We start from the raw sequence: 23657 nt of genomic DNA, 5'->3' as shown, positions 1-23657 counted from the left end.
AGTTCTCAGAAGCATGATCTCAGCGCCCGGTTCCACCATGTTCAGTGCATTCACAGCTCATGGCTTTCAAAATGAAGCAAATCAAAAGGAGGTGTTGTTTGTGGCCAGATGCTACAAAGTTGTTCTGTTAAGAAATGCAGGCCCATACAAGACAAAGCGGGATGCTAGATTTCACACTGGAGAACATACAATCAAAGTTTCACATTTGCAGACTTAATTCCCAGTCCCTAGACTATATCCGGGTATCGGGTTTAAATCGACTTTGAAACTGCTCTCGTCGAATCAATTTTGACTTACATTTTAATCTGGAAAGTGGACGAGCAAAATCGTAGGGATTTATTGGAATTGATGGGTCTTGTGTTGACAGACTGATTGCAGAAGCCTGCCTTGATGGTTCAATGGGCGCTGTGGAGAAAGTTACCGGCGAACCCAAATCAGAGACATTTTGGTGACAGTAAAACTAACATCCCCCCTCCCCCCACCCACTGTACCAACCTACATTTACAAAATAATGCGTGGAAAGCTGGTTTCAGTTTGCCGATGAACCGTTCTGTGCAATTGATTTTGTTTTCGGTCAAAGAGCAGGTGTTCAAGAATAGAGACAAAGTGACATCCTAAAAGAGGGTTTTTTTTAAACCTATTTTTAACAATTTCTCAGGGTTTCTTCTTGCTACGCCAAGTTTCGCCGGCAAATTCTAAATCAATATTTATCAACAAACCGAATAAGGTGGGTCAATTTCGGTTCGCTATAGAGGCCTCCTATATCCTGATTTCACATTTGGAGCTCTCGTTTAAACTGTGAACGGGAGACAGTTATTTCAAAACTATTCGGAATAAGGGTTGGGGGGGAATTTTTTTTTAATCAACATGTCAGTCACAAATATTTTCTATTAACCTCCGAAACTGAACGTCCGGTATCGCTTACACCCGCAGCATGTCTATCGAACCGTCGAAATGCTTATTTAAAAAAAACACAATCGATATGAACTGAGCAAAGAAAACGAGAATGGGACACCCAGTTCAGCACCTTCCACGTGTTTTAGCTATTTTAATGTTGAAAAAAAACAGCAAAATAAAATCTACAAATAACCCCCCCAATCGGCACACACAAACAGCGCCCTTCTCGCACATGACAGCAGAAATTGCGGTGAACCGTAGGACTTTTTTTTAAACAAAGTGTTTTTCTCTCAGTACACTCAGCTGCAGACCTGGTTTCAATAGTTTTGCGTCGTGCGTACAGATGGCAGCCGTCACCTTGTAAATATTCAATGGAAACCAAACTATTCTTTGAGCTTAAACATTGTTTTAAATGATGTGACTGCTAACTGCGCGCCGACCATTGATTATCTTTCGAGATCAGTGAGATCGCGGGCTGGTTTTTAACCACCACAGTTTGCCACAAAGCGTGAAAAAGTTACCACGCTCAGGTTGTGAAGGGGAAACTACTCTCAAATCAGTATCAAACCAGATGATCAACCACTAACCTGCTCAATTCAGACAGACAGTGCATGCACCGATATTCACACCCAGAAATACATTTCCTCTTTGTTTGCGTTCAGTATTCAGTTTAAGTTGTCAAAGTACATGAATATTCCCCAAGACCTGCACGACATCTCACCATCAGTTGATTATTTAAAATTCTTTGACTTTTAAACAAGTGTCTAAACACCAGATAGTTTTACACGGATATTGATTAATTGTAAAAAAAATAAACACGAGGCTGGCAGTCACGCAGTCGTTTCATGCTTTTACATTCTTTTTTTCAGAAAGAAGAAAGATTTACAAAAAAAAATAAACCTACCTGATCGGACACTCCTGAGCGCGCTGCTGTTTTTTTCCATGCTAGTTCTGGGATTTCGAATCCTTTGTGAAAAGATTGGAAGAAAAGTTGCCCCGTTTCGGTGTGTGTGCGTGTTTTTGTCGGCTCCGAATAATTTGACTCTTCCGCTACCCCGTCGCGTCTTTGGTGCTGCCCATTGATCCGAAACTAAACGTTTTAGGTGGAGAAAAGACTCTGAACAAACCGTGAAATGATTAAGGAACTAAAAGAGCTCGCTACATGTGAGATCATGTCCTGTTCGCCTTTAGAGAGAGGGGGGGGAGAGAGAAAAAAAATCGCAGAGTCCCTCGACACAAGCGAAAAGAAAGTAAAACTCTTACATCTGCCGGACAAATCACTCCCACCTATGGGGTTCTTGATAACTTTGACGTTGTCTCTCTCTCTCGCCTCCTATCCTCCTAGTTTCGGCCTGCGAATCAGTCCGATTACAATGCACAGCATCTGCAAATATTTTCCACAGTTTGAGGATAGGGATTCTGAAATGCTACATCACAAGCCGACCAATGCATTGTTCTCTAACATTCTGAATAATGAAAAGCTTTTTTTTCCCCCATCACTTCACTCATTGTATAAGCGCACCTCCCCCTCCCCACCTTGAATTTGCCTCGAGAAACGTACCAAATACTTTCTACCAAACCTCAGGAGCACTAATGGGGAAAAAAAGCGTAGCCTTCCCCCGAAATCCAGTGGGCTCTGTGCACCCACCTGCCTGCTTTCGGTTTATTCCTTAATTGTAGCGGGAAGATTGTTTACAAATTGCACTGAATTGATTCGCTCTTCATGGTGTGGGGGTTGGTGGTGGTGAGAGATACTCTAGCAACTGCATGCCCTCCCCCGCCCCTTTGTTTCGGACCGGATACTTTCTTGAAATATTAAAACAAGATTTTGCTGCACTTACAGATAGGAAGATAAACAACTTGCCGCGCTTCTGTCTTCAGCCCTTTCTGAGGTGGTGCCAATATTGAGGTACGGAGAATAAGAGTGGGTTGCAGTAGTAACTGAGACAGGTATACCACTAATGCACAGCTCCAACTGCATTTCAACATTAAACTGTGACCTCCGTATAATTTTGTCGCCTTTTGTAATACAAACCTGGATTTATCGGGGTGGGAGTAGAGATGTTTACATTGCTTTGCAGAAAGACAAATGGTACTGACTTCAGTCAAATTAAAAACTCAAGTGAGTGGAACGTGGGTAAGTTTGACAGTGCTCGCAATTTTCCCGTGTTCTCTGTATTTTACACATTTAACAAATTGCACATCGCAAAAGCATCTCTCTTTATACGTATAATACCGAGATAACATATTTTAGCTGGATATAATCTCATGGGAAACCTCAAAGCAAATTTTAAATGACAAATCTATCAACGCTTTTCAATTCATATTTTTCTGACTTGTTTAAAAAGGCCAGATATTTCATGCCAAGAATATTCATGGACAAAAAAATATATCTCCTCTTTTTTTATATCAAATAAACGCCAACAATCCTAAAACAGTGTAGTTAAGAATACAGAATTTCTTTTATGGAAACATTTGCTGGCAGACTTTACTGAATCAACCGGTCTCTAAAATGCACACGGGTTAAAGGTAAAATCCAAGGGATGAAAAAAAACACTCGTTCTGAAGTAGCCACGCTCAAGAGCAAAGTCTATAGGGAGGACCTTGTCTTTGTTCCAGTCCAAAAGGTGATGCATCTTAATTGTTTATTTAAATGTCAGAGCTCATTAATGAACTAAAACAGGTATGCTTAGACTCCGCTTAAATCTGGACCATCTTGGTTTAACTTAAATAAAATGATTGCACTCTGCATCGAATTATCGAAAGTAATTACTGAGCAATTGACATAGAATCGGGGTGTTTGAAAGTTTTTGAACCAATTAGATATCGACTGCAAAACGTATGTAACAGACCGAACCACGTTCAGATTCTGTCCAGGGCTTGGTTTATAACAAACTGACCAGGAAATGTTGTCAAATGAGAAACTTTATAAAGATTACAATGTTGACAGCCGAAAAATCCTTCCTAAAATATTTAAAAGGAGATACGTGACATTTTATCTTAAGGTCATCCACATTTAACAATACTGTTAATCGTCTAAAACCAACACAACCGCTGGAGTTCTCTTCTTGGTAAGTAGAAGGGCAATTTAATGAAGGGTCAAAATAATGCAAGTTCTCTTCCAAGTTGTATTGTAGCCTTCCAAGCTAACCCCGAACTTAAGAAAGAAATCATTATGCCTGCTGTCATCTTAATTATGAATCAATTCTTTTTTTTACCAACTGTTTAGCATTCTCATTCGTCTTGAACGGTGTCTAGATTCCTGGATTTGCTCAAGATCGTAAAACATGGAAATCCACTCAACTGGTAAAACACGTCAAACATATTCTTGCACACACCAAGTCACTAAATCCCAAGATCCTCGCAGTTAACTAGTGTTTTGAAACGCAACGTGCGAGTATAACGCTATAAATTGTGTCCGCCTATTGACACAAGCATTGAAAATATATAACTGATTAATAAGTACCTGAAATATGATCGATAGTGAGTCGTGCACAGTGAATTAAATTGTGATGGTCCGTTTCCTCACTGATGTCAGTAATTACACAAGCCCTAGCTACCCTCACTGCTTCTGTCTATCCATTAACAGGTAATTGTATGAAGCGGGTCAAAATTGTTACCATATTTTATTGCCTCTAGAACTAACCTATACAATTGACATTTATCAATCTTTCAATGATACTGAAGCAAAGCACAGTCTCAATCTGACATATCTGCTTTTGTTTTAGTGGAGCTGCACTTTTCCAGAGCACATCACCTTCTACCTTCACAGTCTCAAATGGTTATTCGAAACTTTAAACAGGCTTCACAAAAATCAATGATTCCGGTCACACCGTGGCTTGATTAGATTTCTTTTTCACAAGTGGTCATATGATAATCATAATTTGCAATAAGTTGTTTACATTGTGAGGAAGGTAGCCGCCGGTACTAATCCAGATTTTTCTCTCCAGCCGCGTGAGTTTGGCTATCTGCTTTTCCATCATACGGCAGTTCATATAACAGGGATACAGGAATGCACTTTTATTGTTTTTTAAATGTAATTGTGTTTACATTTTGCCCGCTGTGCCGAAGATAAAACTAAAACCTAAATAGCAGCCTAAGTCTCACCAAACTTCACTTTTACCTGATGGAGTTCGTTAATCCAAATGCTGATGATTCAACGCTCTCGTTGAGAGGTTTGGAAAAAGGTAACCGGGATTAAGAAATGTTAGGGCTATTGGTCTGGTCCCGTGGAGGCAATTGTTAGGAAAACGTGCTCGAATTGTGTGTCTTGTGAAGTCCTAAAATTCTGGGGTTGACAATAAATGTCGTTCACTTCAAATGTAACAGTTCAACCTGATCCGAATTCGCATCTCTCACACAAATCTTTTCACAAGATTATACTGGTCACAAGATGCTTTAGAACAAAGTTTTTTTTGGAGAAAATGCAATTGCTTTAAAGAAAATCTGGTCCTCTGATCCAGTTGGTAATATGACTTTTGATCTGCGACAGTTTTTCCACAGGGATCTTTCTTGACGGGGTTGGGGGTCGAGGAACAGAACCAGAGATAATAATCGACACTGAAATATATAGATTTACATCACCCTGTAAAAGCAGACAAATGAACGAGAGTCACCTGGAGAGCATAGTTGGAAGAATCTTTTGCACCGTCAATGACCAGCAAAAGAAACTCCTGATGAAGGGCTTTTGCCCGAAATGTTGATTTTACTGCTCCTCGGATGCTGCCTGAACTGCTGTGCTCTTCCAGCACCACTAATCCAGAAGCAAGAGAAACAGGGCAGCCACATTCGTAGTGGTTACTTTCTCAGTCTGTTTTAATTCTGCACCTTATATTTAGGTATTGGCATGTCTTCACTTTACACTGTCAGCAAGTATTTCGAGATATTTCCAGACCTTACAGTTTCATAACACTGGTTCATGATAAAATATATCAACATAACAAATATCAATAAATTCACACTGAAGGTGTAAATGTTTATTTTACCCAAATTAAATACACAAAGAGCAAAAATGTTAAAATTCAATTTACTGCAGGTGATTTATATCCCTTAGAATTCACAAGAATTTGACTGTCACTTACTGTGGTTGTGTTTCAACACTAAATTATGTTTTGTTGTTCTTAAGTCATAAGGTAAGAACAGTGGTGTTGGAGGTAGTACATTAGCATGGATAGAGAATTGGTTAATGGGCAGGAAACAGCAAGGAGGGATAACACCAGGTTGGCGGCCCATGATCAGTGGGGCTCCACGAGGATCAGTGCTGGGATTGCAACTGTTTATAATATATATTAGTAACTTGGAGGACAGAAAGAATGTGTTGTAGCCAAATTTGCAGATGACACAAAAATAGAAGAAATAGCAGGTTGTGAGAGGGATACAAACAGTTTACAGAGAGATACTGATAAATTAACTAAGTGGAGAAAAAATTTGACAAATGGAATATAGGTAGGAAAATGTGAATTTGTTCATTTTGGAACAGAATATTATTTAAATGGAGAAAAACTGCAAACACCAACAATCCAAAAGGACTCGAGGGTACTTATACATAAAGCACAGAAAGCCAGCAAACAGGTGCAGCAGACAATCAGGAAGGCCAAAGGAATGTTTGCCCTTATTTTAAGGAGTTGGAGTATAGAAATTCTTATTTCAACTGTACAAGGTGCTGATGAGAACACATTTGGAGTACTCTGAGCAATTTTGTACCCCTTATGTAAGGAAAGATATCATTTCAGTAGAAACACTTCAGAGAACATTCATTTTGATGATCCCTGGCTTGGAGAGATTGTCTTATGAGCTAAACAGATTGGGACTCTACCCCCTGGAGTTTATAAGAGTGAGGGGCAATCTTGACATGGTAGGTGCTGAGAGGTTGCTTCACCTCATGGGAGAGTTTAGGAACAGAGGGCATTGGCTCAGATTAAAGAGGTGACAAGTTAAAACTGAGTTGAGGAGAAATTTCTTTTCTCAGAGGGTTGTGAGCCTTTGGCACTCCTTGTCACAGAGAGATGTGGGAGAAGATTCCTTGTGTTTATTTAAGGCCGAGATTGATAGATTCTTGATCAGTAGTGAAATCAAGGGTTACAGGGAAGAGAAAGGAAAGAAAAGTGGACGTGAGGATTGTCAAATCAGTTGCGATCCTGTTAACTAGTGGAGCAAGCTCAAAGGGCTGATCAACCTAATTTCATCTTGATTTCTTATGATCATGTGATCTTAATTTGTTTAATTTTGCAATTTACTTCATACATTGCTGGCTACACTAGCTGCACAGTACCTCAATTATCCTTGCCTTAAAATAACCAGATAGCTTCATTTTCCCTACATCTGTGACCATCTCCAGCCCTTACCGGCTTTTAAGATCTCTGTTCTTCACTTCTGGCTTCTTGTGCATCCTCAATTTTTATAGATCTCCCGTTGACATCCATATTTTCTACCACCTTGGCTCTAAGCTTTGGAATTCCATTCCTCACCTACTCTGGATCCACATCACTTTCTTCTCCTTTATGATGTTCCTTAATAGCTATTGATTAATTTTAGTTCATGTTGACATGACATAATTTTTTTGCTATTTCTGCAACTTGTGAAATTTTTTCTTGTTATGGATTGATATCCCTTCTATTATGTAATTGGATGTTTGTTATGTGAAGTGCGCACATACTTGTATTTGTTTCATTAATAATCAATACAATGCATCAAGTAATTATTAGTCAGCATGTTTTTTGGAACCAGAATTGAAATGAAGTTCCAAACACTAGCAACATTTTTGTGCTAAGTTTTGAACATCTTAACACTCTCCAAAGATATTTTCAAACATAAATTAAAATTACATTCTTACATCTGTAGTTCTGGGTATTCACGTTATAACTTATATTCTATCCATTCTTAAAAAGGTAATTTAGATATTCCATTCACTGTCCTCTGCTGATGCAAGTCTAAAGATGGCTTTCACAAGGTATGCATTCCTCAGTTAATCTAAATGAAGAACTCATTATGTAGGAATCAATGGAAAAGAGTCAAATCAAATAATTATGTTTGGATTTCTTATTTTTCCATGGTAACATGAATTAACATATATACGGTGGCTACTCGCTGACTTATTAGACATGTCATGATGCTATAATGTGAAAGAGTGAAATGATCTTCTATAACTGACTCTGAAATCTTGCATTCTGTCGTGAGGCAACAAATGGAACCAATTTGCTCTCTGCCTAACTATTAATTCAGATTCAGATACAACATTTAAAAATACAATTTTGCCAGGCCATCACAGTCAGAAGAAACAAAGCAATTTGACAGGGGATTAAACATTCACCAAACATAATTGTAGTGTAAAATGTAGGGAAATTGTCATTCACTCTTAAATGACATTCCTACAAAACTTTAAAGTAAATGTGATTTATGTGTGTGTATATATGCGAATGGACAAATAATAAGATTAACATAGATTTTAAATAAACAGACCAGAGGAAGGATATTTAAATTAAAGCATCTGACAGAGAGATGTCCAGCAATTCACAAAATGCATGATGACATGGACTAGAATAAAATGCTTAGAAACAGGAGATAGGATGATAGAAGATGAGTTTTAATTTTGTGATGTAAACTACAGCAGGGAGATTGATCCATCTGGTCAAATATCATGAACAAACACAAATGCTTTTAACACAAAAAGCAAAACCCCTGCATTGTTGAAAGGGTCATACCAAGAAGTTCCCTGAAACTGTGCAAGAATGACCTGTGATTCTTTAATGATTATTTCATTTACTTCTTCCTTGTGCAGACTCACTTGACCTCTGTTGAGTATCTCTCTGCTGTTATATAACTCAACATAGAAACATAGACTAGGAGCAGGAATAGGCCACTTGGGCCTGCTCCGCCAATCAATATGGACCATAGCTGACCATCCAGCTCAATACCCTGGTCTTGCTTTCTCCCCATTCCCCTTGAGCCCTTCAGTCCTAAGAACAATATCTAAAACCTTCTTGGAAGTCTTCAACGTTTTGGCCTTAACAATTTCCTATGACAGAGAATTCCACAGGTTCACCACACTCTGGGTGAAGACATTTCCCCTCAAAAGTGTCCTAAAAGGTTTACCCTTATAATCAAATTGTGACACCTTGTTCTGGGCTTCCCGGTGATCAGAGCATCCTTCCTACATCTATTCTGTCTAATCATATTAGAATTTTAAAGATTTCTATGAGAACACCCTATCATTCTTCTAAACTCTGTTGAATATATTCTAACTGATCCAGTTCCCCTCCCCCACACACCATATGTAAGCCTTTCCATCCCAGGAATCAGTCTGGTAAACCTACTTTGTGCACCTTCAAGATTTAGAGCACCCTTCCGCAGCTAAGGAGACTAAAACTGCACACAATACTCTAACTGTCATCTTACCAAAATGCCATGTACAGCTGCAGCAAGATATCCAACTCCTGCACTTGAATCTTCTTAGCATGAAGGCTAACATACCATTTGCCTTCATCACCACCTTCTGCACGAGGATAACCAGTCTCATTGTGCCACCCCTTCCCCAACTTATTGTCATTCAGATAATAATCTACCTTTCTGTTTTTGCTACCAAAGTGGATAACCTCAGATTTAACCACATTATAAAAAGTTATTATGAGAGCAAGCATGGGGTTTTATCACATTCCTTTGAGCTGTGCAATAGTTAATCAATAAAATTATCCTAAACAAAAAGCAATATTTTCCCTTCTTAGTTTATGTTATTTTTATAATGTGGATTCCCAAGGTCTCTCAGAATAACCATCTTCCTGTTGAAATTATGCTCAATATCTTTGAGCTGTTTCAAGTATTATTGACACTGAGAAAAAGGTGCAAGATCTGGAAAATTGAAATAAGCAGATTACAGAACATATTTTCTACCTTGAACATTGTATATAGAACGATTTCTTAGTTATCCTTTGATACTTAGTTTAAATGATGTTATTAGCAGTGTGCTGGAATAATGACCAGTACAACTAAGTAATGCCTGAAGAGAACATTTTCTGATCAATGCGATAATGGGCACTGGTATAAAACATAGTGTTATGAGTGAAGCAGTAGCAATCATATAATGTACCTTTATTACAGCATATTTCATATAATGACATAGTATGATGCATTATACTATGTCATTATATCATCTGATACTAATTCCATTTTCAGTCAGTTTCTCTCCTTCCATGAATTCCCTTTAACTCATCACTGAGGCCAAAAGTTGAAAAGTGTGATGACGGAAAAAGCACAGCAGGTTAGGCAGCATTTGAGGAATTGGAGAGTCGAAATTTTGGGCATAAGCTTTTCATCCCAAATGTGGAGGGGGAAGGGGGTTGAGTGATAAATAGGGGGCTAGGGATGTGGCTGGGGGCAGGGTAGGTAGGACGGCAATAAGTGGATGCATGTGGGTGGTGATAGCGTTAGGTTGGTGGGGAGGGTGGATTGGATAAGTGGGAGGGAAGATGAATAGGTAGATCAGGTCAAGAGGGCAGTGTCGAATTGGAGTGTTGGATCTTACATGAGGTGGGATTGGGGAGATATGGAAAATGGTGAAGTCGATGTTGATGCCATGTGGTTGCAGGGTTCTGAGGCAGAAGACGAGGCGTTATTACTCCAATTGGTGGGTGGTTTTGATTTGGCAGTGAAGGAGGGCAAGGATTTGTATGTCCTTAGGAAAGTGTAAGGGGGAGTTGAAGTGGTTGGTCACAGGGTGGTAGGGTTGGAAATTTAATTCCAGATATATGCCAATGCTATTCTAAACCTGCCAAAAGAAGATAGACAAGACTCCCCAAATCTGGCCTTCCTCTGATTTTTTTCCTCCTTTCCTGCATGAAGTAGCTAAACATCTGCAGTGTGTTGTGGCAAGACAGTGCATTGGGGATGGTGGGCTCAAAGTGATAGATCACCACTTCATAGCAATGGTGTTGATGCTCGTGTGTTGCCTGCAGTTTCAATATGATAACATCTTAATAAAAAATGTAACGAGAAATGAACAAAGGTAACATTTTTCTGAGTTCAGCAGTAAAGTCATTAATATTCACACATGTACGCACAAGATCATCCTGTATGACCAGTGTCTCTGCCCTTTACAAAAAGTCCAATAAATAAACATTTTGAAATCTTACCGACCAAGGAATTTCAGTGGAGTGTGCTACGAATTCATCCCAAGCCTATAAGCTTCAATGAGCACAGAAAGTATATTCCACAAATATTTATTATGTAACCGATTTGAATTTATTTTGGGAAAAGTATTTTGTTAACTTCACGGCATATTCTGTACACAATTTGGTTTATGTCACAATTGGCTGGGAAACTAAATCAAAATAGTTCCAGTGGATAACTTTTGACCTGTGAGTGAAACACATTTTTGTTTGCACTATACCAACAATCATTTATAAACTTAATACTAACATTGACTATTGAACAAATTGTCAATCGAGGATGATCAACACTATTTTGCACATTGGAAGACAAAGCGCATTTTCCCAATACCGGTTCCAATAATAATTGAGTAAATGTATCAAATGATTACACTGTTATTTTCATATTCTTGCAGTTTTCGGTGGAGAATGGCCTGATGTAGTAGAAGAATCCACAAAATGATTAACAATTTTACAGGCTACTTCCATACCCATAACTATTCATATACCAGTTAATATGGTGAATATCCCTGCATGGTAGAGGGATTTTAAAGACACTAACAATCCACACAATGAGGGAGGTGGGAGGTATCTGCATGCACCAGAGGCATGAATCCCAATTAGATGTCAACTCAGAATTCAGTGTCAGAGCACTAATCTTTATTCATCAAGTCTACCTCCACCTTGGAAATGGTCCAAAGCTAAAGGCCCATCCTAGGTTCTATTGGTGCCATCAACAACAATTGACAAATATGAGCAGTTAACAAATAACATGAGGTTACGTCTTTGAAATAACTTATTTTTAATATCTATATATTGTGGAGTTAGTGGAGAAGCTTTGTTTTATTTTTGTTCCTTCTTTGTTACCAAAGGAACTTGCAAGTTGTTGATGACTAAGGACTTTCATGTAGTTTCACAAAGGGATCTTCAATGAATGAAGTACAAATATAACATCATGACGTTTGTCAAAGGACAAACCAGTAGATAACTTTCATAGAATTTGTTACAATCTGTAACTTTATTAGCAGTATTAACTCCAATTCACTCGTTTGAGATGTCATTTGGCAAGAGTTGAATGGATACAGCTACTTGAAAAGAAGTTACTGTCACAGCAATGTTAGGCTTTTAAGAAAGAGCTGAAGAGAGTTCAATACAAGTCTGATTCCACAAAACAGAAGGTTTGTTTTAAATGGTTTAGATTAAACCAAGCAACAAAGAGAAGTAAATCAGAGACGGTAACCTCAAATGTTCAGGTGAAATGGATTCTCTGGAACAGAATACAGTCAAGGGCTGAAGCAGTGATAGAATCATAGAGAATTATCGCAGGGAAACAGACCCTTCGGTTCAACTCATCCATGCCGACCAGATATCCCAACCGAATCCAGGCCCACCTGCCAGCACCTGGTCCATATCCCTCCAAACCCTTCCTGTTCATATACCAACCAGATGCCTTTTAAATGCTGCAATTGTGTTAGCCTCCACCATTTCTTCTGGCAGCAAGGTTAGATCTCATGGAATACAGGGAAAACTAGCCATTTGGATACAGAACTGGCTTGAGATTGAAGACAGAGGGTAGTGGTGGAGGGTTGTTTTTCAGACTGGAGGTCTGTGACCAGTGGAATGCCACAAGGATTGGTGCTAGTTCACAACTTTTTGTCATTTCTATAAATGATTTGGATGTGAGCATAATAGGTAGTGTTGGTAAGTTTGCAGATGACACCAAAATTGGAGATGTAGTGGTCAGCGAAGAAGGTTACCTCAGATTACAACAGGATCTTGATCAGATGGGCCAATGGGCTGAGGAGTAGCAGATGGAGTTTAATTTAGATGAATGGAGGTGCTGCATTTTTAGGAAAGCAAATCTTAGCAGGACTTATACACTTAATGGTAAAGTCATAGGGAGTTGCTGAACAAAGAGACCTTGGAGTGCAGGTTCATAACTCCTTGAAAGTAGAGTCACAGGTCGATAGGATAGTGAAGAAGGTGTTTAGTATGCTCTCCTTTATTGGACAGAGTATTGAGTATAGGAGTTGGGAGGTCATGTTGCGGCTGTACAGGATATTGGTTAGGCCACTTTTTGAATATTGCTTGCAATTCCAGGCTCCTTCCTATCGGAAGGATGTTGTGAAACTTGAAAGGGCTCAGAAAAGATTTACAAGGATGTTGTCAAGGTGGACGATCCGAGCTATAGGGAGAAGTTGAATAGGCTGGGGTTCCTTTCCCTGGAGTATCGGAGGCTGAGGGGAGACCTCATAAGGTTTATAAAATCATGAGGGGCATGGATAGGATAAGTAGACAAGGTCTTTTCCCTGAGGTGGGAGAGTCCAGAAGTAGAAGGCATAAGTTTAGGGTGAGAGGGGAAAGATTTAAAAGAGTTCTAAGGGGCAATTTTTCATACAGAGGGCGGTACATGTATACTGTGAGTGACCATAATGTATGGGACAAAGTTATCACATTCACAGGCTAATTGACCCAATTGTGTACTCGGATTACCTATATTCCAAAGTGAATGAGTTAATGGAGAGATGCAACAATTATGGGACATGCAGGAAAAGACACTGGTAAGTTAAAATTTTTGTTGACTGCTCAGGATAATGATCAAGAAGTGAGCTTCACGGACTGGTAGAATGGCATAGAAGAATGGAATATACAGAAACACAGTGCAACTTATGATAGTGACCTTGAAAGAGATTCTTGCAGCAGAAAATGAACAAACCTCCAAATAATAAAGGAAGGAGATTCAATAGTTGTAGTTCCGATAGAAGCAACAGTGAAAGAAACGTCACATCCTGATTAGAATAGACAATGAAATAAAGAGCACAGACCATTTTCAGAATAGAACTGGAAGTAGAAATCCTCACGACCATGAAACCTTGGTGGTTGCTAAGAAACTAGAGGACAAATTAATGAAAGACACAAAACAAAGGACATTTGACATTTGGAGGGAGCTTGGTGCTTGTATTATGATACCAGATAAAGAACAACCAGCTTCATCACAAATGATGCTTACCTACATGAATATGATAGCTAATGCCATAAAGAAGGGGTATGGCTTCCAGAAAGATTTCCGACACATTTCCCCATGAGCATTCCTTGTTTAAAGACATTGATGGGATTGTCCATCAGAAGATGGGACTGAAACACCACAATTCTTTACTCTTTTGTCTGATCTGGGTCAGAAATAGGGATTCCAACCAAGAAGGCTTGGGCCATTGTTTATAAAAGCAAAATGGTGTATGAAGAAATCGCAAATGTCCTAGAGGAGGGGCACCTTGCAATGTTTTGTGTAGTAAATTGAGTTCTTTGATTTAATTTGCTTAGAAATTTTAATTGAACAAATAAATTCTATTTTTTATTTAAACAAAAGAATCTGTGAATTCTATAGCAATTGCATTTAATTGGCTGCAAGTGTGGACATTAAATGGGGATTCACTTGTGCCTCTATAAATAACAACAAACTTAAATGGTGGTTGTTAGATTTTATATTTTATAAATGCTTATAAAAGTGAGCAAAGATTACCTCCAGTTCTATTCTTCACTATGTAGCATTCTTGATTACAACAAGTGTCTTGAAATACATAGCTAAACATCCCTGAAATAGCAGAACAAACAACTAAAATTATCAAGAAGACTTACTTCCCCTTATTGGCTAAGGCCGAGAATCTAAGAGTAAGGCAGCTACACCAGGACTGTGGTTGTAAAACACTAGTGCGTGTGATGAGGCTTGTGCTTTTGGGGAGAAATCTATATTTTATGTTGAGGTTATGGTCCCTTTAAGAACTAGGTTTCACTGAAAGATGATTTTTTTGCAAAAACATAAAAATAGCTTCCATTAACTAAATCATTTGACCAACCTGCTTGAGAGATAAACAGTAGTTTTAAAAAATAGGCAAACATGTGGTTAGATACAGGGCGGAGTGGATTACTATGTTTGAAATAATTCCACAGAGTCTGGTTTCTCGTCACCAAGTCACTCTTTATTTACACGTGCATTGCACACAGGTTCAGGCCTGCCTTTCTGGCTGTTCTGAGGGGCCGGGTTTGTTTTGCTCCTTCCCAATGTTTGTGAGTTTGCAGCTTCTATATGGTCCACATATTTGCCCAGGACTGCCTCTAACTTCGTATGTCATGGGATCTGACCTCATGTCAACCACACCTCTTACAAATAAAGGGTAATTTCTGTTGTTTTTGGCACCAAACTTTATCTCCTGAAGTAAACACACTTACAGGAGATTTGTGTCCAGCAATGGCGTTCATCATGCCATCTCACCTCCCCCTTCAGGTTCAGGAAGATCAGATTTAACCTGGTGCAGAGTCTTCTCTCCATTAGCAACTCTGCTGGAGCTATCCCTGCAGATTGCATGAGGGGTAGTTCTACAATCAAATAGGAACTGGGACAGATTGGTATCTAGTGAAGTTGCAGGCTGTTTCATTAAGCTTGACTTCAAAGTTTAGACTACCCCATCCAACAGACCATTGGATAACGGATGGTATGGAGCTGTCCTTATATGCTGAATGCCATTCAACTGTAAGTAATACTCAAATTCCTGGCTGGTAAATGATAGCCTGTTGTCTGTAACCTAAAATTCCAGGAGCTCGTGGACTGCAAAAGATACTCGCAATTTTTGATGAATGCATATCCAATCACTTTGAGTGGGGCATTCACAACAACTAAGAATGTTCAGCCTATGAAAGGACTGGCACAGTTAGCATGCAACTGAGTCCAGGGTTTAATTGGTCATTCCCATGAATGTTGGGGAGCTTGCTGGCAGTAATTTTTGTCCTTGTTGGCACTCTGGGCACTGCCTCGCCAATGCAGCTATGTATGCATTCACTTCTGGACAAGAGACATAACCTCTCACTAAAAATTTCATTTTGGACACCTCTGGATGGCCTGTGTGGTGTTCAGCCAGTCTCTGGCAACGACCTTGACTTGGGACAATAACTCTTGCTCCCTGAAATAAAATGCCAATCTCTATCGTGACCTGACCTGTCCAGGTCCAGAAACTTTCCAATTCTGGTTGTGATGGCCTTTTTATTTCTCCCATCAGTTGTTTCTGTTTTGCCAGGACCAGATCGTTCTGTGTCCAGCTGTGACTGGAAGTGCATCCAGAAAAAACCATTACGGATGTTTCCAGTGGCAGCACTTCTGATGATGTATCTGCCAGTGGATGGTGACTCAATGCATTCGCATGTGCTACTTGACCTCCTGGATGATCTTCCAACCTTTAACTGTAAGCATTTAGAATGAGAGCTCACCACTGAATTCAACCTGAACTGTGGGCACATGGCTTTGTCCTCTTTGAATAGCCCTAGCAAGGGTTTTGTGGTCTGTTACCATTGCAAATTGTGGGTAGCATGGTGGCAAAGTGGTTAGCACTGCTGCCTCACAGCGCCAGAGACGTGGGTTCAATTCCAGCCTCAGGCAACTATCTATGTGGAGTTTGCACATTCTCCCCATGTCTGCGTGGGTTTCCTCCGGATGCTCCGGTTTCTTCCCACAGTCCAAAACTGTGCATGTTAGGTGAATTGGCTATGCTAAATTGCCCGTAGTATTAGGTGAAGGGGTAAATGTAGGGGAATGAGCCTGGGTGGCTTGCTCTTTGGAGGGTTGGTGTGGACTTGATGTTTCCACACTGTAAGTAATCTAATCAAATTTACATCTGTAAAGGTATTGGTGAAAGTTTCTCATACCAAAGATGTCCATCAAACCTTCCTTCTCTATCAAAGTCTGAGAAGCATATGTAATTGGCTGTTCCTCTCCATTGGGCCATATGTGAGGCAACACTACCCTGATACCGTATGGGGAAACATCGCACGTCAGCACCAGATTTCACTTGGGATCAACATATGCCAACACCAGAGACAATGATAGCTGCTTATTTGCTTCTCTAAAGGCGACATGTTAGCTATGAGACACTTTCCAAAGCTGATCCTTTGTCAATAGCTGATGTGAAGAGACCAGGTTACTTACGAACTTTGTGTAATAGTTCACCAACTCAAGGAAAGACCTAAGCTCCGGTATAGACGTGGAGCCGGGACACCTTTGATCATCCTCACTTTAACTTCCAACAAGTGTAATCCAGTCTTATCAACTCTGTAGCCCAAGTAGGTCACTTAAGGTGCCTAGATCACACATTTTTCCCTTCTAAGCCATATGCCTGCCTTGGAGAAATGTCCAAGGATTATTTCCAAGTTTGGTAAGTGCTCCTTATTGGTCTTTCCTGTTATTAGCATGTCATCCAGGTAAATGGGGTAGACCTTGTAAAATGTTCTCTATTGTCCACTAAAACATTAAACAGGCTGAAGATACCCCATATGGCAATCTCATATATTACAAAACCCTATAGGTATTAATTGTAGCATACTTCCGGGAATACTCATCTAACGACAAATGCAGGTACACATGGTTCAAACCCATCTTCGTGAAGGATAGCTCTCCTGTCATACAGTTTGCATGTAAGTCCTCTATGCGAGGGATTGGATATTTATCCAGCTGTGAGAAGCGATTTACCATTTGTTTAAAATCACCGCAAACGTGAAACAATTAGTTGGGCTTCACAACCAGCGTTGATCAGTCTGCAAATTGGACTGGTTTGACGATTCCTTTGTTTTCCAGCCTTCTGGTTTCTGGCTCTACGTTTGTATGTAAGGCAAATGGCATTGGGTGGCCTTGGGAGAATCGTAGAATTTCTTCCTGGTCAACATGCAATGTTGTCTTGGCTGCTTTTATAGTCCCCAGGTTTTCCTGAAAAACATCTGGGTATTTAATTAGGACTTCATACAGGCACCCATTTTCTAATTGAAAAATGTTGAGCCAATCAAGGTGAATCTTTCACAACCAATTTTGCCCTATCAGGATTGGGCTAAGCCTTTTACTACAAACAGTAGCAACTGAACCAACCGCTTCTCATATGAAATTGGAATCAAAGTTAGTCTGTAAAGGTTCCTGGTATAGGTTCTCAGTCCAGTTGAGATCTTTTGCAAGGGCTGGAATCCAGAGCAAATTTTGTTAAAGACTGGTTCCGTAATTGCTGATTAAGGGGTGCTAGTATCAACCTCCATGAAAACTGGATGACCATTTAATGACCGGATGTTTATTTTGATTGGTTCTGATTTGGATGTTGCTAAGAAATTTAACTGTTCCAAGCCAGATGTAGGTTGGCTTTCCATGGTCTGCACTCTCTTGTATACTGGCCGATGAGTTATTTTACTAAGTTCAAGCCTTGTAGGATTCTTTTGCTGTCTCGAGTCTGCATACTGGCAGCAACTAAAATGGTTTGCTGGCCTGGATCCTAAAGAAAATTTTAAGTTTGCCCGAGGCTTGGCTTTGTTTTGAGGTTTTGTTGTGGGTTGACTTAGATTCCCTTTATTCAGGATATGTCCTGAATGAGGCTATGCAATTGCTTTCACTCAAGTAGTGCTTCCCAAGCTCAGTGGGACTGGCAAGTGTGCCCCATTCCATCAGAATGCCCTGCAACTCCACTTGCAGCATTTTCCAATGATTAAGTCAGTAGTAGTGACTGTGTGAAGTCCAGTTGGCCTTCAGCAAATAGGCACTTTTGCATGGTTACATTATTAATCCCATACTAAATGGTCCTTGGTATCTTAGTAAGCATTAAACCAAAGTCACATGCCTTTTCCAGTCATCTTAACCTTGACAAAAAAATCCCAACACAAATTCACTAATTCTTGAAATGCCAAGTAAAAGTGATAGCATCTCAGAATTAGAAGAGCTTGCGGTCCTTACTAAAGCTCTGAACTCTTGAGAGGTTTTAGTATCTGTTGCCTTAGGAAATGTTAGGCTCCAAATAACCAACAAAGCCATGGGTCTACAGGAGAAGTATTCATTTCTTTTCATCTGCCTCAATGTCATTTGCCTGGAAAAAATAATACATTCTTTCCACAAACTGGGTCCAGTCTTCGACGGCAGGATTGAATGAGTCAAGCTTCCCAAATATCGTAATGATGCCAGAATTGCTGAACCAAACTGAGAGACAACTATTACGCACAAATTTCTTTAGGAGTTTTTTTTCTCTCACTGCTACTGAAATAATGTCACAGAAGCTGGTATCCTGTCACTAAGTCACCCTTTATTAACACCTGCGTAGACTTGACACTAGTCTAGCTACCTCAGACTGAACAGTATCTCTGACACTCCTGGTTACATTTGTTAGCCAGGGCTCCCTGATTGGACTAGATTAACAGCCCCCAATTCAGGAACTCATATTCTGTGAGGTCCACCCGGCTGACCTCAGTCCGACACTACAATGTTCAGTGATGTTTTCAAGCCATTTACTTTAGATCAATAAAAGTAAGATACTCCAAATGCTGTAAAGCTGAAATAAACAAAAAGAATACTAGAGAAACTCAGCAGGTCTGAAAGCATCTGCAGAGAGAGGGAAAAATTTAGTGTTTCAAGTCAGATATGACTCTTCTTCAGAACTGAAAGTTCAAGCTGAGGAAAACGATAAAGTTCCGAAATTTAAGATCCTAGAGTTAAAGGATATTAGAACCAGGAGAGTTCTGACCCAAGGTTGCTACATTTTAGCAACTGTGTTGAATTAGGAGCCTACAACAGTGGGATGATTGGAAAAGATTTGAAGAGTTAATCTTACTTGAAGTAAGCGGAATGCCCAAGACAATCGTGGCATTATATGATAAAAGTGAACTTTGAGTAGAAGGAAATTCAAGTTTAAAAGTTCACTTTAGTATACAAATAACTGTGTTAATTTGATATTTTTAATCTAACTGGTAGTCAAGTAGAATGTAGCTATTAATGTTCATGTTGTTTTCTTTCTGTATAAGAAGATTCTTTTGTTTTATTAAGTGAACAGTTTGGCTTCAGAATTTTAATAACTATCTCTGTTTTTGTATTATAAAAAAATTTGTTGGTCTCTACTGAGACCATATCATGAGATCATACCTTCGATATGTGCACAGTTCTGGTCACCACATTACAGAAGGGATGCAATCACACTGGTGATTATTTACGATTTGGAGATGCCGGTGTTGGACTGGGGTGTACAAAGTTAAAAATCGCACAACACTAGGTTATAGTCCAACAGGTTTAATTGGAAGCACACTAGCTTTCGGAGCGATGCTCCTTCATCAGGTGATAGTCGCTCCAAAGCTAGTGTGCATCCAATTAAACCTGTTGGACTATAACCTGGTATTGTGTGATTTTTAACTTTGTGATGATTTACAGCATTTATTAATGAGTCGGATAAAATCATAGAATCCCCACAGTGTGAAAAAAGGCCATTCAGCCTATGACATCAGCACCAACCCTCCAAAGAGCTGCCCATCCAGAAACAGTCTCCTACCCTGTATTCACCATGGCTAATCCGCACATCTTTGGACTGCAGGAGGAAACCCACACAGATAAGGAGAACGTGCAAACTCCACACAGTCACCCAAGACTGGAATCAAACCTGGATCCCTTGGTACTATGAAGCAGGAATGTGAACCATTGAACCACTGTGGATGATAGAAATGAATGGATTATCACCAAGTTTGCAAATGTCTCACAAGTAGGTGGGAAGGAGAATCATAAGGATGATACAAAGAGTTTACTGAGAGATATTTACTAGCCTGTTAAGTAAATAGGCAAAAACTTGGCAGATGGAATAACTGAGGAAAATGTGAGGTCATGCACTTTGGCAGGCATAAGAGAGGAGCTGAATATTACTTAAAGAGAAAGACTGCAGAAAGCTGCAGCACAGAGGGATTTGGGGGTTCTCAAGCATAAATCATAAAAAGTTAGCATCCAAGTTCAGTTAGTAATAGGGAAAATAAACAGACTGTTGGCTTTTATTTCAAAGGGGATGGAGTACAAAATAAGGAAATTTTGCTAAAACTTTACAAGGCATTAATCACACTACACCTGGAACAATGTGGACAATTTGGTCCCCTTATGTAAGGAAATATATACAGGACCTGGAGGCAGGACAGAGAAGATTTACTAGATCTATTCAGGGAATGGAGGGATTTTCTTACAAGCAGGTTGAGTAGGGTCAGCTTGTACACATTGAAGTTTAACGGAATGAGAGGACTTTGTTGAACTATATAAGATTTTTAGGGGGCTTTATTGGGTATATGTGGAAAGGTTTTCTTGTAATGGAAAGTTTAGGACCAGGGTAGGGAGCCACCCATTTGAGACAGAGATGAGGGGTTTTGTTTTCTCGAGGGTAGTGAATTTGTAGAATTTTTTACTACAGAGAGTTGTCCAGGGTCATTAAGTATATTTAAGGCTGAGATAGGCAGATGTTTAATTAGGGGAAGGTGATGACCCAGTAGTATAACTGCTGGACTGTTAATCCAGATACCCCAATAATGTTCTAGGAAACTGGCCATGGCAGATGGTGAAATTTGAATTCAATAAAAATTTGGAATTAAAAGTCTAATGATGATTATGAATCCATCGTTGATTGTCAGAAAAACCCATCTGGTTCACTGATGACCTTTAGGGAAGGAATCTGCTATCCCTACCTGGTCTGGCCTACATATGATTCCAGACCCTAGCAATGTGATGAACTCTTAACGGCTTTCTGGATAATTAGGGATGGCCGTTAAATGTTGGCCTAGCCAGTGATGCCTCATTCCATGAATGAATAAATAATAAAAATTATTTAAAGGATATGGGGATAAGGCAGGAAAGTAGAGTTCTGCTCCAATGTCTTAAGTCTTAGGGTACAAAAGATGTTTTGAGGAGTGGAGAATTTTAGCTATGGGCAAGGATTTAATAGGATGCCTTGTTTTATTTGAAACAGGACAGTCTGATGGAAGATTTAATTGAGGTGTATTAAATGCTAAGGACCTAGACTGGAAGGACTTATTTCCATTAGGAGAGACATTAATAACCAAGAAGTGTTAGAGGAGAACTGAAATAGAGAGTGGTGACTGTCTGGAATTCATTACCAAAAACATCCATCATATTTAACAAAGCATTTTGAAATGCATGTGTTGTGCTGAAACCTTCATGGCTACAGAAGTAGAGCTGGAAGTTGGGATTAAACTAGATAGCTCTTTTTCTCACAGCGTAGCCACAATAAGCAGAATAGTTTTCTTCTATTTTTCTGTCAGCCTTGTAAATGCTTGCTGAACAATTTGACTTTTGAGTCCTGCAGCCTGATTGGTTAACAAAAAGTTGCATTTTTAAAATTTATTGGGGTAACAACTGAAAATACTGGATTCAAATCAGCAGGAAAGGTAGCTTTTGTGAAGAGGGAAATAGAACTAATGCTCAAGAACAAATTTATTGGAATTGTTTGAGGAAATATTGATAAAGGAAGTGCAGTCGAGATTGTACATCATCAAAAATCATTTAATATCGTCCTTAATAGGAGATGTGTAGATAACATCTGGACACAATTCTACTTAAGGAATAGAGACACCATATTTTTGGAAGTTCGTAAAAGGCAGGAAATAGACAGTCATCATTAATTAATGCTTTTTATGTGGGAAGGATGAAAGCTTTGGTGTCTTACATAAATACAGCATGCGGGGTATAACATAAGTAATACTAAATCTGTTCTAAATGAGTGTTTAGATCTCAGTTTGAAAAAAAAATCCTGGTTATGTGCAATACTAGCAATGCAAGTATATATTGCCCTTCCATAACTCCCCTTGCGTCCCCATCATTATTCATAGGTGAAGCTACAGCATGCATGTAAAAATATGCTTTCCAACAACTCAGACTCCTTTGGTGGCCAGTTGGCAGGGCTGCTGGTATGTATCTGATTGCTGCCAACATCATTGGATTCACTCTGCATCGTGGCTGTGTTGGATTGGATTCCTTAGCCTACCTATAATGGAGGTCATAGTACTGTGGGTTAGTCCTGACTTTGTGCAGAGAAATGAAAAGCTTCCTCTTAAATTAGTGGTTTTTGGAAAGTCAACAGTCAATCATATTGATGTGGAGCTGTTGTTACACAGAAAGTGGACTTCCTTCCCAAAGAATATCAGCCAACCAATTTCTTTTTGTAAGAACCTGAGAGCTTCAATAATGTTCCGTATGAGACATTGTTAACAAAAATGAGAGTACTCGCAATTATAGACAACCAATTGACATAGGTAGAGAATGTATTAAGTGCATGAAGTCAGAGAGTAGACATAATGGGTACATACTCAAATTGTATTTACTTCATTGATCTGCAATGGAGCCTTAGCATTTCACTCTATTCACAATCATTAAATAAAGGAATGAAGAGTCATTTATCTAAGTTTTCTGCAGGCACCCAAATAAGATAAAATGTGAATTGGAGCTGTAGGTTGCAATGGGACATTGACAAGGTAAGTAAGAAGGCAGAATGAGAGCAGACAGAATTAATTGTGAGAAAGAATGAGCATTTGTGTTTGGACCCAAGAAAGTATTTCAAAGCATTTTCTAAATCGTTAGCAGCTAGGAAAGTTAAAGGCGCAGAGAGGTTTAGAGATCCAAGCACTGAAAATCACTAACAGCAGATACAAAAGATACAAAGAAAAGGCTAACAGAATATTGAATTATCCAATTAATAAGAATCTCTCAGAGCTGTTGTCCAATCTTACAACTTTAAAAAGACCTCTATCTAGATATGATGACACAATGCAGAGTATAATAATGTGCTCTTGACTTTGCTT

Source organism: Hemiscyllium ocellatum, chromosome 2 (genome assembly GCF_020745735.1).
Source record: "Hemiscyllium ocellatum isolate sHemOce1 chromosome 2, sHemOce1.pat.X.cur, whole genome shotgun sequence".
Classification (NCBI taxonomy): domain Eukaryota; kingdom Metazoa; phylum Chordata; class Chondrichthyes; order Orectolobiformes; family Hemiscylliidae; genus Hemiscyllium; species Hemiscyllium ocellatum.
Note: the sequence above shows the minus strand (reverse complement) of the source record.